Source organism: Sciurus vulgaris, assembly GCF_902686455.1.
Source record: "Sciurus vulgaris genome assembly, chromosome: 15".
In the NCBI taxonomy this organism is placed as follows: domain Eukaryota; kingdom Metazoa; phylum Chordata; class Mammalia; order Rodentia; family Sciuridae; genus Sciurus; species Sciurus vulgaris.
In genome coordinates this window covers 18,505,719-18,519,548 of record NC_136476.1, presented here as the reverse complement: position 1 = coordinate 18,519,548, position 13,830 = coordinate 18,505,719, and positions in this window count along the sequence as shown.

Here is a 13,830-nt window from a genome sequence, read left to right as displayed (position 1 = left end):
GCTCCTAATGGGTGACAGCTATTCCAGAATGACATCAGGTTCTACCATTTGGAACTAATATTCTGTATGTGAAAAAAGTTCTTTAGTCTCTTTAAGCAATTACCTCTGTCTAGAGAGAAAAGGGAAACATGCTCTTTCCCCTTCAGCTGTATTCATTTTATTGATTCTAACATTCTGATCCTTAAAGATGGGTTAATTGCTGCAGGATACAGAGAATACTGGAGATGGAGGATCCTCAGAGAGAGAGACCCCCTGTATGCAAATGAATAATGCATTTTGAGAGGAATATATTGTAACCAGTTCACAGGAGGGTGCCCCTCTTCCTTTGCTTCTAAGTCTTAGCCCTGGCAGCTTTAAAATGGAAGTTGAAAGTGGTGAGCTTTTCATCAAACCCACTGGAAATGCCAGCAGACATATATCTGCATTCTCTTTAGGGCCCCACTGATTGTGTTCTAGGGAAACAAACTTAATTGCTGAGGGTCCCATTCCAAGGAAGGTTTTTGGGTGAAATATATGCAAGCAACCAAAGCCATGGTTGTGACTGGAGATCTGATAAACCAGTCACATGTTGTCCAAGGCCCATCTCAGTTGATCATGGAGGGGCTTTAGACATTTGGGACTAAGTTGGGCTTACTGAAGAGTGAGCTGCAGACCATCACCAGGGAAAGCAAAGTCCTGGAAAGGCTGAGAGTGAAGGGAAGATCCAGTTCCAGAGGAGACTCCAGAGGTACAGTTTGTGCAGGCCAAGGAGCTGAGGTTCTCTCCCTCAGTTGCCTACTGGGAAACCAAGACTAATTGGGTATAAGAGTTTCCCAGAAGGGCTACCTTCTCACAGTCAGTCCTACAGGCAGAGAGGAAGTCAGTCACCAAAAGGACTGTGACTTTGTTGAGAAGGAAGGGGACCCATCTTAAACCACAAGTAGATGGGAGAAAAGCTGAAGTACCCAGCAGTGACAGAATCCTGCTATGGCCTCTGGCAGGAGATGGTTACACATTACCCAGTCTCCTACCAGCATCTTGCCATAGAGAGGCAAGAGACTACTTCCCCAGGGATGGCATCCCACAGCCTGACTTGGTTCATACTGTTATCTTCAGTGGACAATGACTATGTCTACTGAAGACCTTGAACTAAAGAACTGATCAGGCTCTTGTCTAAGGCCTGGGTGGTTTGCCAGTTCTGGAAGAATTAGAAGCCAGGGTGCCCACAGGAAAAAGATATGACTGGGTTGTAAATCTATGGAGTCCTCCAAGATAAGAGGGTTTTTTGGTTTTTGTTTTGTTTGTTTTTTATTTTTTTCTGCACAATGTCTTTGATGGGCTGGAAGAGATTAGAAGAAATGTCCCTTTAGAGAGTGAGGAAGGAAAAGGCTTCATACCTGTCCAGGTTGGAGTTCTCCAGAGAAACAGAACCAATAGGTTGTAATATATATATATATATAGAGAGAGAGGGAGATTTATTTTAAAGCATGGATGTACAAAATTATGGAGGTTTGCTAAGTCCAACATCCATAGATTGTCTAGCAGGCCAGAGACCCAGGGGAACCGGGCTGCCTGAGTCCAAAGGCAGATGGTAGGCAGAATTCCTGCTAGTGAGGGGCACGTCTGCTATTATATTCAGGTCTTCAACTACTTGGATGAGAGAAGCCACATTTTTGAGGACAACCTTCTTCATTCAAAGCTCACCAATTTAAATGTTAGTCTCAAAATAAAAAAGTTAATCTCATTAAAAGAGGAGGAGGGAGTCCTTCACAGAAATATCCAGAATAAAGTTTGACCATATATTGGGTACTGTGGTTCAGCCAAGTTGGTACCTAAAATGAATCAACATAATACACCATCCCTAGTGCCATGGGGGACACCCCTGTAGCCTTACTTCTCGTCCAGTGTTAAAGTGTGAATGAAAGAATGAAACCGAAGAAGGGAGAATTATTTATAAATGTCTTCACAAGTGGATAGATTTTATGACTTATTTATATGCCCTACACAGGCATACATTATATATTTATATTTTGTTTAGAGAACAGCAAAATTGATTTTTAATGAGTAAAAGGCCTTAAAAATAGATAAAAATGAATGAGATTCAAATAATGGTTGAAATCTCAATAAAAAACAAACATTTGACATTTAAAAATATTCAGCAAAATAAATGAGATGTAAAATGAAAAGCTGAGTGGCAAATAAATACGTTTATAAACACACAGAGAAAAGAACATCCTATTTTCAGCTCTCTTTTTATTTTACATCTCATTTATATGCAGTCAGTGGTCATACACTGTGTCTGGGGGACTGGTTTCAGGATCCCCCTCAGATGACAAAGTCTGCAAATATGCAAGTCCTTGTATTAAATGATGTGTTCGCATATCACCCCACACCTTCTCCCAAATACTTTAAATCATCTCTAGTTTACAGTTCTTACTACACTGTAAATACTATGCAAATGGTTGTTTTCCTATATTATTTAGGGGATGATGACAGGAAAAAAGTCTGCCATGTTCAATACAGGTGCATTTTTTTTCTATTTTTCATCCTTGGTTAAATCTACAGGTGAAGAAACCTCAGAAATGGAGGGCCAACTATATAGAGATATAAAATTGGCCCAGTGTACATTTCCCAAACTAGTGTCTGCTATGGCAACAATAGGTCTTTGATGTTTATTCCAGGCACTAATTGTTAAAAGTGGGCTCTGGTTGCCTTTTTTCTGCACTGTCCTGAGATGCTGCTCCATTTTAGGAGGCCCGAGTCCAGGTCCTTTGGTCCTGCTTGAGTTTCTCCAGGGAGGATAACTGGGAAGGTGTAGGGAACATTCCTCAAGCTTATTTGACAGCAGTTGCTGACACTATGGTTTAAATAAATCAAACAGTCTGGATGGAAAAACTGAGGAAATGGTAAAGATTCACCAGGGATTGTAGGCCTTTGCAGTTACTGAGGCTGAGCTACGAGCTGAGGGAAAGCCTTGCTCAACAGGCATCACGGCAAGCTGTGATATGAGTTTGCCCACGCTGCCTTGCCTCATGCTGTGTGCTGGAGCTTGCCCTTCCCCCAGTCCTTTGTCTCAAGACTGGTTGCAGGACAGAACACTTAGGGATACTTGGTTTGTTTACATTAGTACGACGTACAGCTTATCTATAGGTTGGTTCTGTTACGTTTTAACAAGTATCTTAACCTGACTGGATAATGTGCCTATATATGTCCTGTACAATCATAAGTAAAATTAGATCTGTGCCTTCCGAGCCTGGTCTCCGATGTCTGTGTTCATTGGGGGACAAAGTCATCCTCACCCTCAGCAGGATCTCAGTTTCAAATAACTACAGGAAGGAAGATCCCAAGTGAAATAGATCATCCTGGGAGAGATGTATTGAACTTTGAGAGTAGATCTGTCTCTGAGGATCAGGAGAAAGAGGAATGGAGAGAGTCAGGGTCTAGAAGAAGAGAGGTGGAGGAGCTGGAGCTGGTAGGAACTTCCCTTCTCCCCCAACCCTTCCCTAATTCACCACTGCTCACAGGTTCTCTATTTCCTGCTTTAATTACCTGCCCTCTAGCCCCTTCCCATTTAAATCAGTTCTGTTAGAGACTACAGGAAGTAAATAAATGTCCATCCAAAGATCTTGGGCAATAGAAAGGATAGGTACACTTACCTAACGATGAAAAACGGGAACCACAGCCAGTTTGGGAGGGCTTTGAGCAGGGAGGGATGGGTTCTGATTGCTTTTCAAATGAATGCAACTCTGAGTCAAAATGATTTTCTGGGCAAATCTAACATGTAAATGATTCAAACTTCAGGTACCTAAAAATTTTTTTTAGTGATGATTTACACCAAAAAATACATTGCTATTTTATTGCTTAAAAAATAGACCAGTGGGCCAGGATATGAAAGTCACAAAGGCAGTCACTACTCCAAATACATGTTAGTTCCTCCCTAAAGCTGATTCCTGACCTGATCCCTGTCCTTCAAGGCTGCCCATAGAGATTGTGAACTCCAACTCTGAGTTCAAACGTAAGCTCTGTCAGTTATGAGTTGTAACACCTTGGACAAATTACTCAAATGTAAGCCTTGATTTTCTTGTTCATAAAACAGAGATAGAAAACTATAACTAAAACCATGTCTTGTTTTATGGTATGCACAAAATTGCTTGCAATAGTAGATGACTCAGAATAAATGCTCAATAAAAGCAGCTAGTAGTAGTATCACTGTTGATTTCACCATATCAATTTAGAAACCTGAATGGAGTCTTTGATGTTCTTAACTCTTTCTCCAAATGATGGCTGTTTTAGTCAGCTATTTTGCTGGTGTGACTAAAGGATCTGACGAAAATATTGTAGAGGAGGAAAGGTTTATTTAGGAACTCGTGGTTTCAGAGATTTCAATCCATAGACACCAGGCTACATTCCTGGAGATGAGACAGGGCATCATGGTGGAAGAATGTGGCAGAGGGAAGCAGGTAACATGATGATCAAAAAGGAGAGAGAGAGAGAGAGAGAGAGAGAGAGAGAGAGAGAGAGGGAGGGGAGGAGAGGGGAGGGGAGGAGAGGAGAGGGAGAGGGAGAGGGAGAGAGACTCACTCCACTTTCCAGATACAAAATACACCCCAAAGCCACGTTCCTAATCCCCACCTCCTCCAGCCACACCCTACCACTTCAGTTACCACTCAGTTAATCATCCCTATCAGGGGAGTAATTCACTGATTGGATTAAGACTCTCACAACCCCATCATTTCTCCTCTGAACCTTCTTGTATTGTCTCATGCATGAGCTCTTTGGGGACATGTCATATCCAAGCCATAACAATGACCTACTTTATTTAATAACTATTTTAAGTTTGTCCCTCTGTCCCTTTTCCCATAGCCACTACCCTAGTTCAAGTGGTGTAAACTCCCTAATCCTCCACCTAGGTAGCAGACAGAGTCATCTTTCTAACATAGATCTTAGAATACTTTCATTTTGCTTAAAAACATTGATGGCTTCCCCTTGCCTAGAGCCAAGTTTAATTCTTTTAATATTAAGGCTTCTGCTGTCTGTCCCTAAGTAGATTGCATCATTAGCTCCAATTCTTCACCCTACTTTGTACTATGTCCTTCACCATGTGACTTTATAGTTTTTCCCACTAAAAGGTCAGACTATATTTCCCTATCACTTGCCTTAAAGAATTGACCCTGTGTGTTAACTTTCTATTACTGTAATAAATATCCAAGATAATTTTCTTAAAAAGAGGAAAGGTCTATTTTGGCTCCTGTTTTTCAAGGTTCTAGTTTATGACTGGCCTGTTGCTTTTTGGGCCAGTGGCAAGTCAGTCATTATAGTGGGAGCACATTGCAGAGAAAAAACTGCTCACCTCATAGCCTAGGAGCAAAAGAATGTGAGAAGTGGGCAGGGGTCCTAACCTGCTTCCAGGGCACACCCCCAATGATCCAAAGACCTCTCACTAGATCTCATCTTAAAGTTTCCATTACCTCCCAATAGTGCCATCCTGTGGACCAAGCCTCTTACTCATGGACATTTAGGGGATATTCAAGATCCAAACCATAGCACCCTGTGACTTGTTCTCCTGCACCTTTGCCATTCCATGAGAGAAAATTTTCCAGACAAGCCTTGGGTACCAGAGTAGGATGAGGCAGATGTGGAGCAGAAACACTCTAGTTGAGTCCAGCCTAGATCAGCCTACCCACAGTTGTATGAGAAATTATAGATAGGTATCCTTGTAAGTCACTGAGTTTTGGGGTAGTTTGTTATGTAACAACCCAAAGATACCCAGATCCTTTTCCAGATGCTATGTTTTGGATCTAGGAATATCTCCCTGAAAGGCTTGTGTGTTAGACAAAGCAGCACTATTCAGAGCTGAAAAGATTGAATTATGAGAGCTGTAACTTCATTGGTGGAATAATCCATTTGATGAATAATGTGAATGGACTACTTGGGTGGTAACTGTAGGCAGGTGGGCATGGTTAGAGGAGGTAGGTCACTGGGGAGGGTGCTTTTTATCTTGTCCCTGACTTTTCCCTCTCTCTGTTTCCTGGCCACCATGAACTGAGTAGCTTTCCTCCACCACACCTTCCACCCTGATGTTCTGCCTCATCTCAGGCCCAGAGCGATGGAGTTAGTAGACCATGGACTGATACCTCTGAACCATGAACCCAAAATAAACTTTTCCTCCCCTGAGTTATTATTGTCAAGTATTTTGGTCACAGTGATAAAAAGCCAACTAATGTATCAGAAAACTTTCTCCTGAAAAACCCATGTATGTTCCAATTATATGAAAGTATTTGATCCCAACACATTCCTAGAAATATGTTTTTCTGTCTGTTGGGAGTAGCCTTCCCTTGTCTTCGCCATCTATTAATGCCTTATTCATCCTTCCAGTTGTAGCTAACATGCCACATTTCTGATGCCTTCTCTGATTTCCCCCAATTTAACACCAAGTCCTTCCTTAATCTCTCACAGCCTCTCACCTACATCCTCTAGTATTCTAGTTATCAATGATCAAATCTGCTCCTCACTCCTTTCTACATTCCATCATGGAGGGAGGTATCTGAATTTCCATATTTGACCAGGGAAAGAGAGGGTTACCTTTAAGAATAATCTTCAAAAATGTAGAATTATGATTCTCATGCAACTATAAAATGAACACATGTAAAAGACTTTATTCACCCTATAACTGATTGAGGGAATGGGTAAGATGTTAAGATGGGTTTAAAGAATGTTTAAGGAATTGGGTAATAAAATCAGTCTTATTAAGGAATATTAAGATAAGAATTCTGAGTTAAATACAAAGTTGGCTAATGTCCTACAAAACAATAAATGATAGCCTTTGAATCTTTTCCACCAGAGAGAAATGATTTGCTTTTCTCTCAGACAAAAATCTATACATTAGGGGACTGGGGATATAGCTCAGTTGGTAGAATGTTTGCCTAGCATGCACAAAGCCCAGGGTTTGATTCTCCAGCACCACAAAAAAAAAAAAAAAAAAAAAAAAAATCTACACATTAACATGTAATTTCACGGAGTCTGGGAACTTTGGTTCATAGTTTTAGCACTAATAAGTCGTTTTGTGAGTCAGTGTGCTTAATAATCTTGTAAACTATTTTGTAGGTCATAAGAAAGATTAATTCTGTAAAGTTGGATTATAACAGGAAGGCATATTAAGTCAATTAAAAATATTTACTGAGTGCCTCTGTGTGCAGATAAGTACAGGCACTATGTTCTGATTGTGATATACTCTCTGACTCAAGAAGAGAATTCTGTTTGCAGAATTCTTTGAAGAATATGAGATTTCCTGAACTGAACTGATTTGTTCTTTGAAGTAGGCCTGCATAGTACATGTGGCTGCTGAAACTGTGGCCATTCTGTAAGTAATCCACAGCTTAGTTCTGTAGCTTGCTCAGGGTCCTTCAGCTAATAACCACACAGACAGTTTGGTTTCAAAACAAAGTTTCTTGCTTCTGGGTCCAGTTTTCCCTTCTCTCCATCTAGAGTTCCCTTCCAGAGTAGCTTTTGAAATAGTTTGTTGATCATGTTGTATGGTTTTCCGCTAAAAACATTCTTAAAGCACCTTTTAAGAGCTGACTTTACAAATTGGTAAGACCTCTGGAACATATCTAGCTAATAAACATGTATTAATTGACCTGCATGGGACAATAAAATTTTTATTTAAAAATCAGTAGATTTTATACCAAGTCCAGGTTTGGGGGATTTTTTTTTTTTTTTTTTTTAATGACAGATTTGGTGGTGTGGGGCATGTCTTTGTATGACAACCATAAGCTGGAGCTGGATGGCTGCTGCCCTATGCAGATAACCTGCCCAGCCTCACTAACCTTTGTAGAGGTGTGAGGGTGGTGTGTTTGCAACCTTTGCTCACCTCTTCCTTGCTTCCTCTTTCCTCATGCAGTCCCAAGCACTGTACCCTGTCCAGGCACACAGGAAACCAGCCTTTGGAAGATGCATGCAGCTCCCTGGGTAGGTTTGTATCTAACTCTACAAGAAGGGTTAGAATTTGTACCTGGATCTCATGGGAACCAATGAGTATATATTTTCAGGTCCTGTTTTCTTTAGCTACTTAGGTTTAAATGGGGTAGAATAAGACAGAAATTTGGGGGAGGATGGCAGATATATTCACTGTGTATCCAGAGGTTTCACAATCTCAGAGTCAACCAATCATGATAGAATATGTTTAGGAGAAAAACCCCAATAAAATACAATACCAATTAAAAAACCAATGCAATATAACAACTATTTCCATAGCATTTACATGTATTAGGTATCATAAGTAATCCAGAGATGATTTAAAGTATATGAGAGTATATGCATAGGTTCTATGCAATTGCTATTCCATTCTACACAAGGGACCTGAGTACCTGCATGTTTGGGTATCTGCTGGGGGTCCTGGAACCAATCTCCCAGAGATGCCAAGGTACCAGTGCATGTTTTTGTGGTTTTGAAAATTATTTCCCAAAGCTGTGCTAAAGAAAGTCCAAAGAAGATCCATTGCACTGCACCATCCCACAATGTTGGGGAATGAACCCTGGACCTTGCCAAGTGGGGTTTCTGATGTCCACCTTTGTTAGCAGAGGTTAGGTTTATAGACTCGGTCTAAGGAAATGCATTCTGAAAGAAATATAATTCTCTAATGAAATATAATGTAGTACACATTAGCAGGAGATTAGATCATAGTTTTAGGCTCAGTTGTCAGACTTTTTCCTGTATCTATAATCCCCTTTAGACCTCAGTTCATTAGACCTCAGTTCTTTAAACCTCATTAACATGTCATAAATCCGTTCATACTTCATTAATAGATATGCATGTGACAGAAGCAGAAGGAAACCAATCTATGGTCGTCCGCGTTTGGACTAACAGGCCTGGAAGAGGAGGTCATGTCAGAGAATGGTAGTGCCCATTCTGTGGGATGGGAGGGCAGGCGAGAGCCTTCACCTGTTCACCACTTTCTCATTATCTGCACTAATGGTTGATGGACAAGAAGAAAAAGGTGTTGTGAAAGAGAACTAGGACAGAGCTAGTCACCTCCATTCTTGTTCAGGTTAGGGGCTGTCATCTTAGCAGGTCTGGCTTCAGTTCTTCAGGGGTTCTGTGACCTAGGGTAAGTGGACCAAACTTTCTGGGTCTCACGCTGTTCATCTGCAAAATAGGGATAGCAGTTGTTGTCTCCACAAGGTGTAGTGGTGAGAATTAAATGAGGACTCTAAGTTAGGAGCTGGCCCAGAGTAATAAAAATATTGGCCCTGGCTCTGTCACCAATATATGTTGGCTTCCTTTCTCCTCTGAGGATGCTGAGGGAGCAGAATCCCTCATAATGGAGCAAATGACCAGTGATACAGAATGCTGGCTCCACCACAGGCTGCCCATGCATGAATCCCTTTCTGAAAACTGCTGCTGATGTGACCTGGGCCTAATTATATATATAACCTCACCGTGGCTCAGTTCTCTTTCTCGCTTTCTCCCTCCCTCCCTCTCTCTCTCTCTCTCTCTCTCTCTCTCTCTCTCTCTCTCTCTCTCTCTCTCTCTCTCTCTCTCTCTCAGTACCCGGAAATTGAAACCAGGGGTGCTTAACCAGTGAGTCACATCTCCAGCCCTTTTTTTATATTTTGTTTAGAGACAGGGTCTTGCTAAGTTGCTCAGGGTCTCACTAATTTGCCGAGGCTGGCTTTGAACTCACGATCCTCCTGGCTTAGTCTCTAGAGCTGCTGGTATTACAGGCATGCACCACCACGCCTGGCTCAGTTTCCTCATTTGTAAACTAAGTGTACAAACTTCCCCTATCTCAAAGGGTTGATTGTGAGGATTACATGCTATATAGTGCAGGGCTTAGCATAGCACAGTCACGTAGAAGGTGCTCAAAAAACAGGCCTTTTTTAAAAAAAACAAAAACAAAAAAAAACAACAACTAGATGGAAAAGTTCATCTCTTATTAATTTTTTTTTTTTTTTTTTTTTGGCATGCTGGGGATTGTGAACTCAGGGCCTTGTGCATGGGAGGCAAGGACTCTACCAACTGAGCTATATCCTCAGCCCTCTTATTAAAAAATTGAGGCAAAAATGTCACATAATATAAAGTTAGCCAGTACCTATTTTAAAATATACAATTCAATGACATTTAGTGCATTTGCAATGTTGGGCAATGGTCACCTGTGTATAGTTTTGTGACATTTTCATTATGCCAAAAGGAAGCCCTGTACCCATTAAACAGTTTCTCTCCAGATCTCCTTTCCCCAGTTCCTGCCAACCATTGATCCATTTGCTCTCTCTATAGATTTGCCTATTCTGGATGTTTCAGGAAAATGAAAATATACAGTGTATACCTTTTACTTCTGGCTTCTGTCACTCAGTATAATATTTCAAGACTAGAAACACATTATGGTGACTATCTTCTGCATTCTTTGAACATTCTAGAATTATTTTGTGGGAGGAAAGATTCAAACACATATAATAGCCAAACAAGTTAATGGTTAAAATGCTCTTTTAGGATAAATTGGAGCATCTTTCTCTGCACGTTTGAGTGTCCGGTATTTGGGTGTCAGTGGAAAGTCAGGCTGCTCCTGGGTCACTGTGGCCCTGAAGTGGCAGAAGTGACAGGGTGGGATGCTGGTGGGAAGGCCCAGAGGGACACGATGGGATTTGTTGCCTCTTACCCAGAGCTGCTTATTTATGAAACTGGTGAGGATATAGCAGCATTTAAAAACTAAAATACTGAGGACCAGCCTGAAGAACTGTGTCCAAACAGATTTCTCCCTGTAATTAGGCATCTGGCAGGTTTTGAACTTGGAATTGATAGGCTGACAGTGTCAACAAACAAAGCTGTAGCACAGAATGGGAGAGAAATTCCAGGAAAGGAAGCTAAAGCTCTTGCAGAGGGAAAGGTCCTCTCAAAAGAATGTTATCTACCTAACACACCAATCATAGGTCCTTCCTGAAGCATGCACTTATTGAGTGCCTAGCTAGCAGGGCCGTAGAAATGAATAAACAGAGGTCCCTGGGGATCTTTGTGTCACAAGGAACAAGTGAATAAATCCATATTAAGAGCTCAGACCAGTGTCTGGTACCTAGAGCTCCGTAGGTGTTGAGTGTTACCTGAGGGCCTTGAGTGACTATTTTCTGCTCGTTAATTCTAGTGGTAATAGTATTTGTGGTAGAAAGACAGATGGATGAATAGATGGATGCATAGACAGATAAATAGATAAAGATAGATATAGTACTTTGGGGGAAATAGGGATTCTGGCAGTTGCTGTGTAGATCTGTTCCAATTATTCACTTCCAAAATGGGAAAATAATCACAGAGAGGTTCAGGAGCCTGAAGAGCTAAGGTGATATAGACCTGAACCCCAGTGATCTCCTGACCTCTGCAGGCCCTCTGTAACTGGTGGACAACAGTAACATATAATGTCTCTGGAAAGTAGAGTCAAAGTTTTTTGAGTTCTTTATAGATTCTGGAGATTAGCGCTCTATCTGAATTATGTGTGGCAAATAATTCCTCCCAATCTGTAAGCTCTCTCTTCACATTGCTGATAGTTTCCTTTGCTGAGAGAAAGCTTTTTAGTTTGAATCTATCCCAGTTATTGATTCTTGCTTTTATTTCTTGTGCTATGGGAGTCCTGTTAAAGAAGTCTGATCCTATGCCGACATGATGAAGATTTGGACCCTACTTTTTCTTCTGTAAGGTGCAGTGTCTCTGGTCTGATCCCAAGGTCCTTGATCCATTTTGAGTTGAGTTTTGTGCAGGCTGAGAGATAGGGGTTTAGTTTCTTTTTGCTGCATATGGATTTCCAGTTTTCCCAGCACCATTTGTTGAAAATCAAGAATACAAATAACCCAATCAACAAATGGGCTAAGGAAATGAGCAGACATTTCACAGAAGATCTACAAGAAATAAACAGATATATGAAAAATGTTCAACATCTCTAGTAATAAGGGAAATGCAAATCAAAACTACCCTAAGATTCCATCTCACCCCAATTAGAATGGCGATTATCAAGAATACAGGCAACAATAGGTGTTGGTGTGGATGTGGAGAAAAAGGTACACTCATACATTGCTGGTGGGGTTGCAAATTAGTGCAGCCACTCTGGAAAGCAGTGTGAAGATTCCTTAGAAAACTTGGAATGGAACCACCATTTGACCCAGCTATCCTACTCCTTGGCCTATACCCAAAGGACTTAAAATCAGCATACTACAGTGATGCAGCCACATCAATGTTTGTAGCTGCTCAATTCACAATAGCTCTATTGGGGAACCAACCTAGATGCCCTTAAATTAATGAATGGATAAAGAAACTGTGGTATATATACACAATGGAATATTACTCAATCATAAAGAAGAATAAAATAATGGCATTTGCAGGCAAATGGATGAAGTTGGAGAATATCATGCTAAGTGAGATAAACCAATCCTAAAAAATCAAAGGACGAATGATCTCTCTGATAAGCGAATGATGATACATAATGGGAAGTGAGAGGGAGGCAAGAATGGAGGAAGGATGGATTGTATAGAGAAAAAAAAGAGGGATGGGAGAGGTGGGGGGAGAAGGAAAAATAACAGAATGAGATAAACATCATTACCCTATGTACATGTATGATTACACAAATGGTATGACTCTACTTCATGTACAACCAGAGTTTTACCCCATTAGTTTACAATGAATCAAAATAAATAAATTTTAAAAAAAAATGAAAGTAGTGTCAAGTCAAAGCCAGTGATCAGTAATCCCCCAAAGCCTGGTTATTTTCCTTTGTCCAATTCACAGTCATCTGGTAAATGGTCCCAGCAGAGAGGGTGGGAGATATGAATTTCTGGTGGTGAGGAAGTTCTTTCCGCCAGGGACCCAGCCTTCCCCTCCTGTAAGGGACTCTGAGCCTGTGAACCCACTCAAGTCTGGAAACTGACCAGGGCCTGTGACTCCATTTTGATGATTCAAGTAAGACTTTTTTTTTTTTTTTTTCACCAAATCTAGAACTTTTTAGACTTGTAAGAATCCAATAAGACTTTAAAAGTTCGGCCATCGTGTTAGTTCTGGAGACAGCGTGACCAATTAGCCCATGCCAAAATCTCCACAAGGTCCAACTGCTGAGCACCACCCTCTCCCTGCCTGACTGTGACCACATCTACCATGTCACTGGCTATCAAGTGCAGCCACTAAGCCCCTGCTACCCTGGGTCCCCACTGTTTCCCACTCTGGGAAGCCCACCAGCAAGAAAAGCACCAGAAATCACAACTGGATTTTAAACTTCAAATGAATATCTGAAGGTTCTCATCTAGATTTCTGAATATTGATATAATAGAAATGTGGGATTAATAGTCTCAACTTATTCTATTTTTTTAAAAAAGGCAAAAAAAAAAAATCCTTTGTTCAAATCTGCTATTGTTTGAATGTCCCCATCGAAACTCATGTTGAAACTTAATCTCCATTGTAATGTATTAAGAAGGGAACATTTAGTAGGTGATTTGTAGGTCGTAAGGGTTCTGCCCCAGGAAGGGATTAATTATTTCATAGATTCATGGGTTAATGGGTTATCTCCAGAGTCTTATTATAAAAACTTCTTTGGCTCTGGCTCTCTTATGCACCCCTCTCACCATGAGATACCCTGTGCCCCCAAGATTATGTAGAGAATTCCCAGGAGTAAGAAAGCCCTCATCAGTTGTGGCCCTCTGACCTTGGATTTCTCAGACTCCAAAACTGTGAGTTGAATAAACTTTTGTTATGTATAAATTACCCAGTTCCTGGTATTCAGTTACAGAACGGAAAACAGACCAAGACAAAAATCAATAAGGAAAGCTGAAAGTTGAATAGAAAAATGGGCAAAGGCCAGGCACCCTGGCAGTGACTGACTATAAT